Raw genomic sequence first — 19,504 nt, forward strand, 5'->3', positions numbered from 1 at the left:
ACTTGTTGGCAGTCATTAACATATATATATATATATATATATATATATATATATATATATATATATATATATATATACATACATACAAACTGAAGTTTACTTAACATTAGACGATAAACTACCAACCTAAAGCATTAAGGCTTCCGTAAACAATTTATAATGGAGCTCACACAGTGTGAATACGTGAACAAGCTAGCAGGACTGGTAATAACGTGCCAGTACTAATTATGACCTTGAAGGTAACTAAAACCAGAAGGAGTTTAACATTAAATATACACAAGCAATAAAACTTCAAGGGGGTTGTCTCTTAATATTGGACCCTGTCAACATAACATGTAGACATTCTGCGACACTGGTACCCGGATACATTATTTCAAACTAACTGCAAGCATACTAATCACGTTGTTTATTACTCCTCAAGCGAACTCAAATGCATGTATCATTAAACTTACCCAGTTGTTTTCGTGGCTGGCTCTATATATCCTTAGCTTTAGTTTTTCCAATGTCGAAGAAATTAAGGAAGTTAAAAGTATCTGGTGTGGGGTTATGAATTATTATTAACTTCCTCATCACAATCTTCATTGTGAGTGAGGAAAACTATGATAGGTTTGAATATTAATAACGCGCTCTTTGCATAAAGTGAGGTGAGGTGAAATGAAGTTTAACGTTGCTTTCAAAATTATTGCTTTCATTGTTTGTACTAGTCCGGACTAATGCTGAATTTATACTGCTAGCCTACTGATAATACCATGCCGCATTTTAAAATGAATATCCAACTCAGACGCAGTATTCTGGACTCCGTGCCGACCAGTCCTTGGCCCCTTCTGGCCCCTTAATGCCGAGCACCAGATAGGGTAACAACAGGTGTCATATTTAAACGTTTTTTGGTATGACGCGACCGGGGATCTAACCCCGGCCCGTACCTTCCGCTCTCCGGTCGTACGCTCTAGCACAAAACTACGGAGGCGGTTTCTTTACAATAAATTTGTGCCACTAGCACAAACAATACTTAAAGCATATTATATTTGGTATTATCTTATTCAAATGTATCCTTTGTACGTTACACTGTCCTGATGAAATGAGTGAATACAACGCCCATGCCAGGTTGAACTTTGTTGCAAGAGTAAAGGACCCGGATGCAGTGGTAACATCACCATTTTCTCTTTAGTCAATGTACAATATAGACTACATGCGCATCTAGAAACACCGCTGAGGCTTAGGTCACCTGAATACATATATAATATATTATATTTTTGGTATTGTTGTTGGTGAAGTAATATATTTTCCGTGAACCCTGAGGCAAAAATATATTTTTTCTACATCTTATGCAAAATAAACCCATTTTATCCTTTCAAAAGGAACTCAGCCCGTGCATCATCACTTTTGTGGTTTACGTGAGTTACTTACTGTGAACATGAAATTATTATCGAAATATTACATTTAGTGTGAGATGACAGACATTGTCCAATAAAAATAGACAGACTGCCTTTAATAAGTATGTGCATGCCTTTCACTAATGTCCATATGCATCAATGTGACTTCCACTGAGCTAGAAAAACGGTCCAGGAGAGATAATAGTGTTGTATGTGGAATCCCAGAAAAGACTGGTGACGAGAAAGAAACCTGGGCAGATGGTGAAGAACAGGTTAGAATATTATGAAAGACAAACTGTAAATGGAAAATACACAGGATGAGAGTCAAGTTGTGATAGACAGAGTCCCACAGAGTGCATAGGAAGAAGTCTCGGGGTATGTCGACCAACAGAGGTTAAGCTTACCAATAATAAGACCAAGTCAGACATTCGCTTCAGTGCCAGGAGCAAGCTGACGCATTCAAGATGAGTGAGGACTCCAGCTTCACAGTGAGACAAAAGAGGAGGAAACTTATCCCACATATGATTGATGCCAGGAACGACAGCTGCTTGAAATTTGCTGTATACATTGTGTTCGTTTTCTAAATGGCAGATGTTCTGGACATAAGGTTGGCATTTTTGTGAATTGAATAGTAACACTAAGCTTAAGGACGTTTAGAGAGATACTTGTAGCTGTCAAACATCTTTATAAAATAATGACTGATGATATTTTAAAATCACTGATTGAGGATATTATTGCTGAAATATATAAGGATATTGATAGCGCCGTGAATAAAATATCCAATCTTTTCGAGCGGGCAGCAGCTTCAATGAGCAAACATGGGTCATGTGACTCTATACCCGCTCAGGGGGCACGGGTGGCCCAGTCGTCTAAGGCGCCGCGATTCGCTGTGCAGAGTTGCGTCCCTTGGGCACGCCAGAAACCTATGATTGTGGGTTCGAATCCCGGTTCGCCCCGATTATGTTTCTAGGTTTGTCAGCACCATACCCGTGCTCGTGGGTTTCACCGAAGTGGTAAACGTCTGAGACCTGCATCACTTCGGGCTTTCCTCACACATTAAGCTGACACGCCGTGATATAACTGGAATACTGTTAAAAGTGGCGTTAAACCCAACTCACTCACTCACTCACTCACTATACCCGCTCGACAGCCCGCGTGGTGGAACATGCAGTTTGAGACAGCCAAGCGTAAAAAAGTATCGGGGGTGGACAGATTTAGATTAACTGACGATTGACTGACGTTATAAACAAAAGAAGAGACTATTTAAATCAGTGTGTCATGATAGTTAATCGTATTTCCGGCAAGGAATCAGAGATAAACTTTATAGTATTCGTGACAACCCTGATGAGCTGTGGAAATCTATTAAATCATTTTAAAAGACCAACTCGTCTTCTACAGTTGGCACTGAATGACATAGTTACTTCAAACAGTTGCTGAATACAGGTCAAACCACCTCGATTGTTACAGATAAAGATAATCAACATAAGCATGATGCACACTGTAGTAAATGTAATGAAGGACTACCTGATCAACTTAATAGAGACTTAACCCTTTTGGAAATTACAGAGACAATCCGTTATCTTAAATGTCATAAAGCTGAAGGTTGCGATAGAATTACTTAAACATTTTCAATTCAAATATCTCCTATATTAATGAAATTGTTTAATGAAATAATCAAGACTGGGAATTTCCCGATTGATTGGTGCAAGGCAATTATATGCCCTCTAAATAAACAAGGAACTTTATCTGATCCCAACAACTGCCGAGGAATCAGACAGTTATTTAGTGTGCAAGGCCATGTGTCCCATAGTACAGTTCAGTTTTAACAGATACATAAAAATCAACGTGATCTTGAACATAACAATAAATTCACCTGAGTATAAATGTATGTTTTAAATACATTGCCAAAGATTTGATTACATCTTCTTTGTTCGAATTCAACAAATTGATCATTAATTCATTGTCTTTCTGCGTAATATCTAAATAAGATAGAAACATTAATATCAACGTTTTATAGTTGTTGGTGCCAGTTTTGCTGAAATATACCTAATACTCTTTGCTTAAATGTATGTCAAAATAGTTTTTCATTACCAGTGTCTTGTAAGATCCATACTAAGGACAATCCCGTATTAAGTAAAATGCTTCTTACATCAGAACCAAATTCCTTTTCCCTTCACCATCTAGTTCCTTTGTAACATTGAAATGGGTACCTTTGAGCTTCCATTTGTAATGATTTTATCCAATATTAAACAACACGCAACTGGCTATTAACATATATACTACAGCGACCAGTTTCACCAAGTACTGCCTTATTTGAAGCATATTTACCAATGCATAAAAAATGCTGAAAATACAAAGTGCGAACTTTCTCATTGGATTCAAAATATTTAATGCCCCATACTTCCGAGCCATATAACAAAATGGGTAAAATTTTACCTTCAAATATCAAATCTGCTGTGGAAAATGAGATATATTTGTTTTCCTTGTATAATATATAAACAGGAAACATTGCCTTAGATGCCCGAAGCACTAATCTCTTAGAAGCCTTGGACCAATTTAGGCTTGAGGACATTAATAGTACTAATACTTAAACATTTACAAATTGCAAGTATGTCATCATATGTCCCATTTTCATGCTTCCATACCATTTCACCATTTCTAAATAGTATAATTTCTGGCCTAATATCTATAATGTCTTGTTTCACAAACACACCATGATGACATTCTTTGTACATTTCAGAAACAAGTTCGTTTATAAAAGAGATGAATTAGACTGAGTTTTACCCGAGTCAGTTTTAATACATGCTTTGACTGAGGCATACATATTCTTAAGAACTATTGACAGTTTCCCATGACATCCTTTAGTGATCAATAGGTACAGCAGGTTTTTTTTCTATCAAGGTAATCAAAGGTTTTGCGTAAATCAACAAAGGCGCAATAGAAACGACCTCTAGCTTTATATAAATATTTGGACCAAAGTGACTGTAGAACCAAGATATTGTCAACTGTAGAATAGTCAGAGCGAAACCCTGCTTGAGCTTCAGATACCATATCATTTACTTCAAGCCAAATGCTAAGTCGTTATTCACCAATAAATGCAAACAAATTTTCCATGACATTCAAAACAGATACTCCTCTGTAATTGTTTGGTTGACTGACATTTCCTGATTTGTATAAAGACACTATCATTCCAATATCCCATGCATCGAGGAAAATACCTGTATCAAGGATTTTATTGAATAAAAGCAACGAATATGGTATTAAAAAGTATCCTAATATTTTGTAAAATTCTGGTGGGACTCCATCAACACCTCTCGCTCTACCATTTGTAAGGCTTTTTAATAATTCCCTCATTTCTTGTTCTGTGATCTCACCAGAAAACAATTCTTCAGTGAATGGAAGATCGGTACATTCGTCACACATATGAGTATCTAAAAAACCCAGATATTAATAGATCAAATTCTGTTTTTCTGTCATGCACATTGGATTCAATAATCCTGAAAATAGGGAAGCCATGTACATTAGGAGTTATAGAACTGTCTGGTGATGTTTTATGTAACGACTTCTTTAGTATTTTCAAAAACGTTTTGCAATCTCCATAATGCGCCGATAACTTAATTTCTTCACTCAAGTTTATGTCATATAGTTTTTTCTTACGTTCACATATCTTTCAAATAACACTTATGATTCCTGGAGTTGACGAGACATAAATGCTTTCTAGATTTCATATTCTGACGCTGTCAAAGCAAGCTGGCCGGGATACACGATACTTACTGGATCAAGAACAAACAGCGCCAGCACTTGTAGCACAACATATCACAATAATAGTGAGCTTAGTAACTGCTGCGTTAAGGTTATCCTTCAAAATGACTGCAAGCTCATTAAACATTACTCCACTTAACGTATTACCGAGATGGAGATGGTAGGGAACAACTTGCTCGGGAGGAAGTCTATATTTTGGTACAGGCAGATGCCGTGTTGACATTATTATTTTGTTGAAAAGAACAAGGAGTAAGATCTTTGAATAGGCAAGTGATATGAGTCGGTTCGTTCAACCACTGACATATCTGTAATAGATTCAAATAAACTCGACGAAACAATAGAATAATCTACAGTTCTACTTCCTGTGTGAGAAATGAAAGTAAGATTACCTGGACTACTAGTATCTGTGTTTGTCTTGCCATTAACGATGAACCCCAAGTAACTTACACAATTTAAGTAAGGCTCTACCATAGTTATTTTTGTACTCAAAAACCCTTAGACCCGAGAACGTCCAGTTCATTTGTGGCAAAAAATACAGACAATTAAAATTGTTGTTTAGGCCCGCACAAAAGGCGGACAAATTTATTACAAGGTATATATAAACGCCTAAGCGTACAATCCGAAATTGTATGAAATAAGCCACAAAGGTGGGGGAATGGACGCCACAATAGTGGAACACTATGCCCCCACCCGACGACGGTCTCGGGACGAGTTTTATTCACGTATCAATAACATTTAAAGCAGCTTCCTCCTCCCTAACTCTATGCACGAATATGATAAATGCAAGCTATTAAATTACGTATGGAATATTTGTGAAAGTTTATTGTCCACTGCCTTACAATGCCCGCGAAGAGTCCTGCAACTTTGATCAAGAATGTTTCAGGATTCCAGGAATATGTTCCATGTAACTCGATCTGCATTGATTGAGTATCTTTGATACAAACACACAAACATAACACAGAGTTCCAGGTCCATAGAAAGTGTTATGTATTGACCGGTTCGCCCGAGTCTCTTCACTTCCACCTGGGGATTCGTCTTCGGTATCGTCTGTTGCCTGCAAAAGTAAATCCTGGTGTCAGTATCTCTTATCTAGCTTATCATAAAATATTTTGTATCATGACGTATTATATAGGCCTATATTTCGTAAACAATGTAATCTAAAACAGCTGTAGTTAATTATTGGTGCGGACCAATACTTGAGATAGCCCGCATTGGCATGAAATGGAAATCGTAAAAGATTCCTTGATGGAACATGAAATTATTAACATTAATAATTCTTAGAATTAAAATATGAAACTCATTGAGCAAATTGCCTGACCCTGAGGCATAGTGTCTGCTCATGCGAGACACCACACCCCTGTCTTAACACTTATTATAAGGGTAAGGTATAAGAGGCAAACATACAACACTCAACTCTACTATGTAATTTATAAAGGCCCCTAGTTGGGACGTGTAAATATTTACATGTAGCTACTCAAAAAATAGTTAATGACAGACTTTAATTGAACAAACTCGCCTGACCATGAAGCATAGTGTCTGCCCATGCGAAACACCACACTCCCTGTCTTGGCATAATGAACCATAACAAGTTAACACACATTATAACATAGTAAGTGATACATTGAACAACAGACTCTACTCTGTTTTTCCCTACATTTAAGTGATAAGTAACAACTCTAGATAGCCAAACTGCCCTTGCTAATTGGTCCTATTCGGCGAATAGGTTCTTTTTCGGCTGAGCTACGCTACCGACAACAACCCTTATTCTCTACAGCTGAACACGAATGTATGCTTTAAATGTATCTGAATTCCACCGGCCCCTTTGCCGATTTTTTGCGTCAGACCAGCCTTTCTTTGCTGCCGAGCATGCTGCACCAATACGGAAACTGTGTCCTTTGTATCTAGTAGAATCTAGCCTTAAGAAGTTAAATACAATTCTGAGTGCTTCGTTAAAGGAGGATCTTGTTACCGGTTTAAAACATCCGTCACAAAACAGAGGGCCTGGGAAGAGAGACCTTTGTCGTAGGTAACGTTTGAGCGCAGCAACTGGACATAGTTTACTGTCTAACTTGTCTAGTGTGACGATCTTGCTAGCTTTACCGCTGTTGTGTTTATACGTCGATGTGTTAAGATAGGCCGCGGACCTGGAACGTGAAACGTCCTGCACCTGCAAGGCCGCTTCGTCATCCGAACTACGCACCGTCAGTTCACCAATCCGAAAAAAATCCGTGAAAGGCGACTAAAAACATTGTGTCATAAAATAGTCTGATTGAAGGGTTGGAAAACACCACAGGTAATGAGTCAATCATCCTGCCCAGTATGTCCTCTGTGATTGGTAGACGCTGGTCTACTGAAGAGTTTAGACACTTAGCCCCATGTAACAACTTCTGAACTTGAAAAGAATTTGATTTGTCCTCTAAACCGCGAATTTTATGAATGTAACCTAACGCTGAAATGTAGGTCCTCATTGTTGAAGGTGCTAACTTTAAATGAAACATATACGCCAAAAATAGTGCCCAGTTAGGTGTTGCTATCGGTAGCACCGGCGAAATACCTAGACAATCCCGGGTGAATTCATTGTACAAATTCCACGCTCTGGTATATGTAGCCTGACTATTCTTACATAGAGCTGCCCCTTATAAAGTATCTAAGTGAATAGATAATTCTCGGGTTATAGGGGCGGAGGAATCCGCGTTTCCTGCTTGTCTGCCCATGGTGCCTGACTGAGAAATTTTGATATCTGTAAACGAGAAAGTAGGTCTGCCGACTTATTATGTCTTCCCGGTATGTGTTCCGCTCTGAAATTTATATCCCGTTTCAAAGACGAAAGAACAAGGTCCCTCACCAAGGACATCAACTTGACGTCTTTAGACTTTTGCTTGTTGATAACGGACACTAAAGCTATGTTGTCTGTATGAAACAGAATACATTTTCCTCTTAGCCCTTCAGCCTATAATCTAACTGCCAACACAATGGGAAAAAACTCTAAGACAGCTATGTTAAACAACTTCCAACAGCCTGGCCAAACTCCATACGCCCATTTGCTTCTAAAAGCAATTCAGTACCCTAACGACGTTGCAGCGTCGGTAAGGAGATGAAGCGCACTATTCGACAACCACGCCTGTTTCCGCAATACGGATATCCCGTTATACTGACCTAGAAATTGCAGCCACAATTTAAGATCCTCCCGAGCTTGCTTATTTAACCGTATCCGATGATGGGGTCTCTAGGTCCCGACAGTTAAATCATACAATTTCCTAAGAAAAGCCCTACCTGGTACCACAACTTTACAAGTGAAATTAAGGTAGCCTAATAAGGATTGCAGCTCACTAAGTCTAACCTTCTTCTTCTTGTACATGTCAGCGGTCAAGCTTCTAGCCTTAACTAATTTGTCTGAAGGTAACCTGGCTTCCATAGCAATAGTATCTATTTCGATTCCTAGAAACTGGAGACAGTTGGCAGGCCCTACTGTTTTTTCCGGCGCAAAAGGAATCCCAATATCTCCGCATGTGTTTAAAAATGCTTCAAGTTCTCCACGACACTTGCCCCTGCCCTGAGAAATAATGAGGAAGTTGTCTAAAATATGCAGCATATGTCCTATCCCGAGGTGGTTAATTGCGATCCAGTTCAACGCAGTGCTAAACGTCTCGAAAATTTTTCATGCTGACGAACAACCCATTGGCAAGCACTTATCGAAATAATATTCTCCTTTCCAGGTGAAACCAAGTAGGTGATAATCGTGAGGGTGAATAGGTACAATTCACAAACCTGATTCAATATCGCACTTCGCCATATAAGACCCAGAGCCCATCCTAACAATAATGTCAATTGTGCAAATTTGAAGTAATTGCACTAAACCATAATTCCCAGTGTACTGTTCCCCAATCCAAATTGTTTTCTGACCTCAACTTCCGAAATTTTGTATCATAGGCATACCAGTTACCCCCTTTCTGGGCTAGCTCTCTGATTGTACTAACACACTTTAACATCGCCTGAACATCCTCAGGATATTTCTGAATGTGAACCGACATAATAATGTGGAAGGCAGAAACCCATTTGTCAATAGACAAAAACCTTTTCTTTGATGAATCAGAGACATTGACAGATTGACCATTTACATTAATTGTAAGATTTTGGTCGTGAGTATCACCTGACAAAAGTGAGGACATTTCAACGAATTCGTTTTGCCAAATTTATAGAGATAATTCTCGGGTTATAGGGGCGGAGGAATCCGCGTTTCCTGCTTGTCTGCCCATGGTGCCTGACTGAGAAATTTTGATATCTGTAAACGAGAAAGTAGGTCTGCCGACTTATTATGTCTTCCCGGTATGTGTTCCGCTCTGAAATTTATATCCCGTTTCAAAGACGAAAGAACAAGGTCCCTCACCAAGGACATCAACTTGACGTCTTTAGATTTTTGCTTGTTGATAACGGACACTAAAGCTATGTTGTCTGTATGAAACAGAATACATTTTCCTCTTAGCCCTTCAGCCTATAATCTAACTGCCAACACAATGGGAAAAAACTCTAAGACAGCTATGTTAAACAACTTCCAACAGCCTGGCCAAACTCCATACGCCCATTTGCTTCTAAAAGCAATTCAGTACCCTAACGACGTTGCAGCGTCGGTAAGGAGATGAAGCGCACTATTCGACAACCACGCCTGTTTCCGCAATACGGATATCCCGTTATACTGACCTAGAAATTGCAGCCACAATTTAAGATCCTCCCGAGCTTGCTTATTTAACCGTATCCGATGATGGGGTCTCTAGGTCCCGACAGTTAAATCATACAATTTCCTAAGAAAAGCCCTACCTGGTACCACAACTTTACAAGTGAAATTAAGGTAGCCTAATAAGGATTGCAGCTCACTAAGTCTAACCTTCTTCTTCTTGCACATGTCAGCGGTCAAGCTTCTAGCCTTAACTAATTTGTCTGAAGGTAACCTGGCTTCCATAGCAATAGTATCTATTTCGATTCCTAGAAACTGGAGACAGTTGGCAGGCCCTACTGTTTTTTCCGGCGCAAAAGGAATCCCAATATCTCCGCATGTGTTTAAAAATGCTTCAAGTTCTCCACGACACTTGCCCCTGCCCTGAGAAATAATGAGGAAGTTGTCTAAAATATGCAGCATATGTCCTATCCCGAGGTGGTTAATTGCGATCCAGTTCAACGCAGTGCTAAACGTCTCGAAAATTTTGCATGCTGACGAACAACCCATTGGCAAGCACTTTTCGAAATAATATTCTCCTTTCCAGGTGAAACCAAGTAGGTGATAATCGTGAGGGTGAATAGGTACAATTCACAAACCTGATTCAATATCGCGCTTCGCCATATAAGACCCAGAGCCCATCCTAACAATAATGTCAATTGTGCAAATTTGAAGTAATTGCACTAAACCATAATTCCCAGTGTACTGTTCCCCAATCCAAATTGTTTTCTGACCTTAACTTCCGAAATTTTGTATAATAGGCATACCAGTTACCCCCTTTCTGGGCTAGCTCTCTGATTGTACTAACACACTTTAACATCGCCTGAACATCCTCAGGATATTTCTGAATGTGAACCGACATAAAAATGTGGAAGGCAGAAACCCATTTGTCAATAGACAAAAACCTTTTCTTTGATGAATCAGAGACATTGACAGATTGACCATTTACATTAATTGTAAGATTTTGGTCGTGAGTATCACCTGACAAAAGTGAGGACATTTCAACGAATTCGTTTTGCCAAATTTTAGCTTTAAGTTTGTCTCCTACCCCAAAGCCTAAGGGTATGGACGTAGATTTGAATTCTTGCATTTCAGTCTGGTTTAAACTATTGGACGCAAAAGGATTAAGGACCGCCTCACCCTGTCAAATATTAATGTCATTGATAGCTGAGGTATTAGTCCATTCTTCCGGATGCTCGGTCACCACCGCCCGTCCGCTCCGCCGCTGACGATTAGTGGGTCTCTCGGACGAACTGACACCTGCAAGCTCACCCTGGCAGAGGTCCACGTCGCCGACCGTGTTGTTCGGAGTCTGACTGGAACGTTTCCAACTTCTAGCGGATAGGGGCATCTCAGACTTGAATGGACCTTGGAACGAAGTACAAAATCCAGCAAAAGTTTGCACAAAAGAACTAATACCGTGAGTTACTTTATTAACTCACTATTATAAAGAGAACGCTTAGCTAATCGCCCACAACAAAGTAACTCTGACTTATTGTAACTTGAGACCTTTTAACTAAATTATGTTTTACAACGTGAATGTGATCAAAGGCATTTAAGAGTTGCTACCCTGTATATTAAAATTTAGCAAAATCCTTGAAAGACAACGTAAACATGTATACTGAAGTAGGAAATTAGAATAATATTGCCACCACAGGACAGAAAAATGCATCAACCGCCGGGTAGCATTCTAGCGACAACACTTCTGCTATCCCCCACGAACACTAAATAGATTGTCAATCAACAATCTCAACCGCGAGAGCCAAAATATACACACTGTCACTACAGGACAGATTAAAAAACAATGCCACCACAGGGCAGAAAAATGCATAACCACAGAGTAGCATTAGCGAAGGACAACACTTATGCTATCCCCCGCGAACACTAAATAGATTATCTTTCAACATTTTAACAAGCAATGGTAAAATAGTAAAAAATACAGGTATGCTTACTTCTGCTAGTACAAATTCATTGCCAAATACGGCAAATACATCTATGAGCCGTGCTCTTTCAGTAAAAAATGTTAACTGTTAAAAGGAAACTTATCAAATTTGTCTTACAAATATACAAATATCGCGACTTCGCTTTTATAGCCATACTTAGCTAAAACCCTTCAGATCCGAATATGCAATTATGCAACCGCGCAAACTTCTATACAACTTGTAATTGCCATCATCAGTCAAATGTACCCCATCCTTCCGGAAAATAGACAAGGAAGAATGAAAATTTTTCCAATGTTTCCAAAAACACATGCCTCTCTCCGGTAGCATAACACTCAAGTACTGGTTAAATTGCAGGCGTTTTCTCTCATACCCAACTACAACAGCGTTATCGGAAGACCTAGGGAATTCTTTGCAGATGACAAGCTTGATGATGTTATATTTTGATTTTATCTCTTGGAAAAACTCCTCGAACTCCCTAGCGAGCAAATGAACTTTCACGTTATTCTCCCTAAATTGCCTGATGCATTTGTCACTGATGACCCAGACATGGGCTTCATAAAATGAAATTCCTGATGTTGGCATCGAAGATTTTGAGTTTGGATTCAAGGGAAAGGGTTTGGAAACAGTTGTGGTCTCTACACGGGAACTGCAACCTCGAGTAACAATGGGTAGCGGATTACAAAAATAATGTACAGGACAAAAAAAAGTCACCATTGTTATGCTTCATTACGCTCGGTTGCCTGAAAAAGGTAATTGAAAAGTCCAAACCTAATACAGCGTCAGGGCCTGATGGTATTCGAAACCGATTTGGGAAACTGTTCCCATGCGTCCAAAAACCATTACTTCTGATGAAAAAGACAATTGTGCAACAATTGGCAGTGATGGGAAAGTTTAATCTTTTAACATTGCAAAAAAGGATTCTCATTGTCGAGTCCGTTTCTAATGATAAGACAATAGATCTCATAACTCTCGCGCTTCCCTCAATCGCTTGTCTTTACCAATCATAATGGAAGGGCGTAGTTTGATTACCGAGGGGGCACTTCATGATAGAATTGTATTGTGCACTTTTGAACATTTATTTGTCTGATGCTCCTCTTGTGAAGCATGTCAAGACTCGTGATGAAAACAAGGCATACCATTATTTTCTTAAACGAGCCAAGTATGTGGGACATAATCTAACTGTCAATGTTGATTTTGTTGATGGTTCTGTGCTGCTGGACGGTACAGAAAGGTTTGTCAACCAAGTGCCATATCAAATCGGGCGTGGCTAGCTGAACTACAACTGCATCGAGTTTATGCGCAGTGTGTTGAGAAGATCAGCGACCCAGCAGAGTCCTTCGTTTGGAATAAATCAGCTGGCCTGGAAAGTGAAACAGATGGCACGAAATATAGGTTCTATACATTTTCCTAAATTAAACCATTATGACAATCTATCTTATAATAAAGCAGGAAAACCCATTCCATGTCCAATGTAAATCTCTGCATAAAGCAGAGTCGATTGTACGATTCCGACTATATCATGAGCAGGTGTCTATGAATGACTATAAAATGTTAATGATACCAAGTGTTCGCGAGCGTTTTCGGCCCCACCAATGGCACCCGTCACAAACACATGCAAAGGCAAGTCAATTGTTCACCTGAATAAACACGGGACCATATGGACCATGTGGACTATGAATTTAGAAATGCGGATAATTCGATAAATGTTAGAGTTCCCAAGGCAATTCCAGTGTTCAAATCCAAGAATGTTAACGGTTTTGTTACATATTGAGACTATACGTTACTCAATTTTACGGTACATATGAAAATCCGCAGAAATTATTTGGTCTTTAAAGGTAGAAATATCAATTCCTTGCAAAGAGGTTGTTTTCAATACCAGGAAATGTAAATATTATGATCTCGTGATCATGTCTTGAAAGGGTTTTCCTATGTGTGTAGACCTTTTACGGTACCGGAGCGATACATTTGCTCTTCGCGTCATGCATGAACTCAGACATGAATACAATCCTTGAAGGGAAAAAAAATAACAACATTAATCAAAACGCGACAATACGACAACATGGCATTTTGACAAAATGCAATAATTTATCATTTATTTTTACCGAAGGGGGATGAATATTTTCTCTGCTGGCTTGGTTTGCAAGGCCGACAATGCGACAAACTCCCTTTCCTTATCATTGATGTTGAATGTTTTCATTGCAAATATACTTGTCTGCAAGGAGGTTCACAGAAAATATGGTTGTTGTCACATCATGTGCTCTTTTGTCATTACTTTAGGGATGTATTTTGATAGGGATAGATGTCAGCCTTAATACTGGAACGGGTCGCCCAAACGCACAATTTTGACATGTGGAAAACATGCGTTTTGTCTCTGACTTGATTAAATAAAGCCATGTCATAGAAGTATTAAGACACAGTTGAACTTTCACTGTCGTGGATCCTGGCTAGGAGAAAGGCTTTTGTGACTGTAATATTGTTTTATTTTGAGGATAAATATGTGGTATGGTTACCTCGTGCACGTGTTTAATTGTAAATAAGGTTTGCTTTGCCAAAAAAATTGCCCAACATGGAAATGTAGCCTATTATATATATTCTTTTCAATGTTCTTGACTTCTTGTATTGTAATACATGATAGTTGTCACCTGGTAGTTAGTCATTTTCATGATTTCAGGCCTTAGTGTGATTGCTCCTACTTGCGGTCCCTAACATTCATTCAACATTCAACACGGACCTTGAAATGGGACACCTGAACATGTGTAAAAAGGACATTTGAATGCTATGATGGAATTCTAATTTAGTGTGGAATGTTATATTCATATTTGGACACTGTAAGAACAGTCTCTGCATTGACTATACTGCTTGTCTGTGTAAAACTTTGGTAATATAATACCATTAAACCTGATGTAAGATATTGCCGACTGTAATAAATGTTATTAACCTAAAGTATTTTCTTTTTCGTTTGTAATAATGTATATGCAGCTATTCTGTATATCCTTAGTTCTGCTTTTGATATGTGACATTTTGGGGACTCGTCCGGGATCATAAAAATTAAAAACATTTTGATAAAGTAAGACTTACAGCCATTTTATTGCATTTGGAAGGGGAAATTCTTTAGTCACAAATATGTCTACAAAGCAATGAAAAATGGATGAGAAGATTGGATTTACAGGGACTGACTTGTCCTTATTTGTGGAAAGGAACATAAGATTATATTAGCTGGAAAGGAGAGGTTTCAACATGAGCATGAACGGGAGTCAGCAATAGAATAAGAAAAAGAGAAATTGCTGATTGAAAGAGACAGTTTGGAAAGAAAGCTAAGTGTAGAGCTCATGAGAGACAAATGAAAGAGTTAGAAACTAATCAGGACAGAGATAGCCACATTCCCTTACGCAGTCAAAACCAAACCTCGCCCCATTTGATGAAAAAAGGGACAATATGGATCTTATCTGAATAGATTTGAAAGATATGCTACCTGTAATTAGTAGCTGGAAGAAGAGTGGGCTAATATCCTCTGTGTTTTGTTGACAGGAAAAGCTTTTAATTAGAAGTATATTCTAGATTGGAGTTTGATGCAGCATATGATTATCAGGCTTTGAAGCAGGCACTTTTGAAAAGATTTCGTCTTAATGGTGAGGGTTTTAGGGTGAAGTTTAGAAATTTGAAGTTAATGAATCATGTTTACAGTTCGTTACCAGGTTACGGAGCTACTTGAGAAGGTGGGTTGAATTGAGTGATACTGGGAGAATGTATGAAGGCCTATGCGATTTGTTGCTGAGGGAACAGTTCCTTATGACATGTGGCAGACCACTGTGCGTGTTTCTAAAGGAAAGGAAGTTAGAAAATGCAGCGGAAAAGGCTAATGTGGCTGATCAGTATGCAGATGCACATCAAGGTCTGGGTCACTTGTGGTAAAGTTCTTCAGAAGGATTCAAGCTCAAGTGTGTATTCAGGGGCGTCTATCAGGCGTAGTTGCTACATATGTAACACATCTGATCACTTATTTCGAGATTGTCCTGTCAGGAAACAGTATAAAAAAGAAACCATCGCGAGGAAACAGAAAGTAGGAGCAATCAAGGAAGTTGGTTGGTTTGTTGTTTTACGCCGCACTCAGCAATATTCCAGCTATATGACGGCGGTCTGGAAGTAACTGAATCCAGTTCAGTTGGGGCCTGCGTGGATATGCAGACCAAGTGTAGATCAGGGCATCTGATAGTTGCATATGATGTTGAGTTTATCCAAGCAAGGGATAAGTCACCTGTAGAGAAGGTAGTGTTTTGGGGTGAGGCGGCTGAAGGGAGAGTCTACCAATTGTGAGTTTAGTTTGTGTAGCCGTTGTATTTTGAAATATGCCGGTTAAGACTGGTTTAGTTGGTAGATGTATTTTGTCAGTTTTATGAGACACTGGATGCAGTACGGTAGTTGCGAAGAAGTCGGTGGCTGATTCGTCATCATTTATGCAGGTCAGTAAAAAGTGCATTATTTTTTATGTAACTGTGCGTGATGTTACAACTACATTAATTGAAGTAGACACACCATATTACGTGGGTTCGGGTTGAAGCTTTGATCATGGACACTGCATTGTATAACTTAGTGTTGGACAATATTCCTGGAGACAGACAGCCAGATGATCCCAAGGAATCATGGGTTTTTCTCGCTCTCAAAACGCTAAGAAGGGGAAGACCACTTCACCATTGAAAATTGTTGATATAGGTCTAGATGGCATTACTCCGGCAAGTATCTCTGAGCAGCAGGATCGAGACCCTACTCTCACACATTAGGAAGAAATGTTACATTCATAGCAGTCGAAACACTTTTGAATTTGTTAAACAAGCTGGTCTCTTGTATAGGCATTGTAGTTCTCCTAAAGAGGGAAAAAAGTTGTTTGTTCACTCAGTTGATTGTTCCAAAGATGCATCGAGATAAGGTGCTTAAACTAGTACATGACTCTGCCTTATCTGTCACTTATAATTAGGAATAAAGAAGAGCTTGGACAGAATTCGATCTAAATTCTTTTGGCCAGGGATGCAAGGAGATGTTCAGCGGTATATATCAACGTGTGATGTGTGTCGGCGAACTGTCCAAAAGGGAAGGAGTTATAAAGTCCCACTTGGAGTTGTTCCACTGATTGAAATACCATTCCGCAGAGTGGCTGCAGATATATTAGGACTTATGTTTCAAGTGAAAATTAAAGGCAGTACGTACATACTTACCATTATAGACTTTGCCACAAGATATCCCAAAGCTGTCCCATTGCCTAGTACTGAAACTTAATTCAGTGAGGTATTCCTGATGTCCCAGCAAATGAACCTGTTATTTGTTATATTGCTGTTGACCTGGCAAAACGGATTGTGTTGTGTCTGCATAGATTCAATGATAGAAGTTATGTTAAGAAGGTCTGTGGCGTACGACATTTATAATGCTATGTTGATTAGCTTCTCTAACGTTGTCCAACTTAATTTCATCCACAGAAACCAGAGGTATTAAGTGCAAACCAACATCGGTCACTGACTCTTTTCGGGGAAAAAAATAATTAAAAATTTGGTAAATATTTAGACCACGTGCCACTCACTCAGCTGTTGTTGAGTAATGCCACATATTGCTGCTATTTCTACTATAGTACACCTCGTGCTGTCAACCCAACATGTAACACGTGTACACGGTACATTATTTTCTCATAAAATGTATTGATCATTCAATTCGTCGTCGTATTTCTCGTGTATGCAATCGTATTGCTGTGGGTCTATAATAATGTCAGCGTGGGATGGACTGCTTGACAGAACTACTATCTCGAATATCCGTATATGGCGATCCCAATAGGTTCGGGAAACTACGGTCCCACTTTCAAAAATATTTCTTATAGATATGTGATGTAAAAAGAAATAGTTCTTAAGAGCTTGGTTCTTTCAGTGTCCTTTTAATTTACTTTCGACAAGTAGTTCGCAAATGACAGATGATTCATGTAACTTGGGATTCATGTAACCGTGCCTTAATGATGGGATTGGTGCCCAGTGCAGATTGGTATTTGAACTGTATTCACTTGTATTCACAATCAATATCCGCATAGACTCACTCATTTGTTTCACATTTGTACACATTTTGTGGTGCTTTCTATAACTACGCTGTTGCGATTCCAATTCAGAATACGTCAATCTGTACCTTATCCCTTTCGTAAGATCCAACTGTGATCGATTGGTCACACACTCTGACTCAGATGCTTGTGTGTCGTCATATCCTGAGCATTGAGCAGACTCGGTTAGTTAAAAGCCAGTGTGGTATCTTCCTGGCTGCGACGAGAACTGACAAACGATCAAACATGCATGCATTGTCATAATTTGTCATTGACGCGACTTGTAACGTTAACAGTGACAGAACTCAAAGATAATCGGATACAATGATGTGATATGGTCCGACCACTACCCATTATTAGTTGAGGAACTGGTGACAAACAAGGACACCCCTTGTTGGATTTCAGTATTAGTTTCTGACCTATGGACGTTTTCCTCATATATTCATATATGAAGACGTAATATGCATTGACACCGCTTTTAAGCTTGATATACCCACATGAATGAAAGATATATTCTGAAGCAACTTCTTTTTTCACAATATTCCTGTAGTACATCACCCTTATTCGTTGTGTCTTACGGTACTAGAAAAAATGGCCCTATTCAATAAACGTCCCAAGTTCAATACATTGTGAGCAAGAGCCTTGAATTTATTGCAAGGATGATGAAATCAACGTTCAATGTCACGTACATGTTCCTCTTTATATCAGACGTGCTACATCTGTGCATGATTGCCGACAACAACGAGGAAGTATTCACCGGACAGATTCAAACTAACTACAGATATCAGCTTCACTACACTGTTTCATATCAGTAAATGTTTCGGTGTTGACAATATGATTGGTAATAACTTCCTCATTATAATTAACATGTTATGTAAATGTCTATGGATTTACAGTCGTGTTGCATATTCAGATGGATTTCACCAAGTGTTACGTAAAAGAACATGTTTACAACTTCCATCAATAACTGTTTTTCCAGCACTTCGACTCCCAATAATAGACACAAACATGAGGTGCATCATTTTATTGACAGAACATAGCAAAAGAATACTTTTACACGTAACAGGACAATATAGTAATCGGAAAGTCTTAAGCAACGTAAACATATTCACAATAGCAACAAAAGGTAAACAATATACTGCTAGCAAAATGGAAATATTATTGATCCAGGCTTATATTGATGAGGAAAATTCAACAAATATGATTGAAATAAAGATCCAAACAATTAAATCCAGTATAACAGATTGATATTGTAACAATGGGGTGGATAATTAAAGATGTTATGCATGCGTTTAAATGATGCCATATTACTCTTTGGCAAAAAAGAATATTGTGAGACAAAAGTAATGTTAGATAATTGTTATCATCAGATATAATGGCGCATATATTCCATCTTTAAGAAAGGAAGCACTTGATAGCTTAGAAGATACAAAACAACAGCGATTGGTTAAAACCTATTATGATTATTGAATGTTTTTATATAAGGCAGTGATGCTTGTCAAAAGAAGAATACAAATGCATTGTTTACATTTCACGTACAATCAAACAGATTCGCCGAATGTTAAACAACTCGTTGTTTAACATGTAGCCCATGATTAATTGAGTTGTAATGTATCATTGTAATCTGTTGATTGGTTATATAGCTTGT

At 38.7% G+C, this 19,504-nt stretch overlaps 2 pseudogenes; both read right to left on the minus strand.

Moving 5' to 3' along the window:
* Positions 1-6,903: 6,903 nt before the first annotated feature.
* Positions 6,904-7,849, minus strand: LOC139467419 (uncharacterized; annotated as a pseudogene).
* Positions 7,850-8,959: 1,110 nt separating this feature from the next.
* On the minus strand, positions 8,960-11,197 carry LOC139467439 (uncharacterized; annotated as a pseudogene).
* Between the last annotated feature and the right edge of the window lie 8,307 nt (positions 11,198-19,504).

Source organism: Haliotis cracherodii, unplaced genomic scaffold (genome assembly GCF_022045235.1).
Source record: "Haliotis cracherodii isolate W230 unplaced genomic scaffold, xgHalCrac1.p SCAF_2, whole genome shotgun sequence".
Lineage (NCBI taxonomy): Eukaryota > Metazoa > Mollusca > Gastropoda > Lepetellida > Haliotidae > Haliotis > Haliotis cracherodii.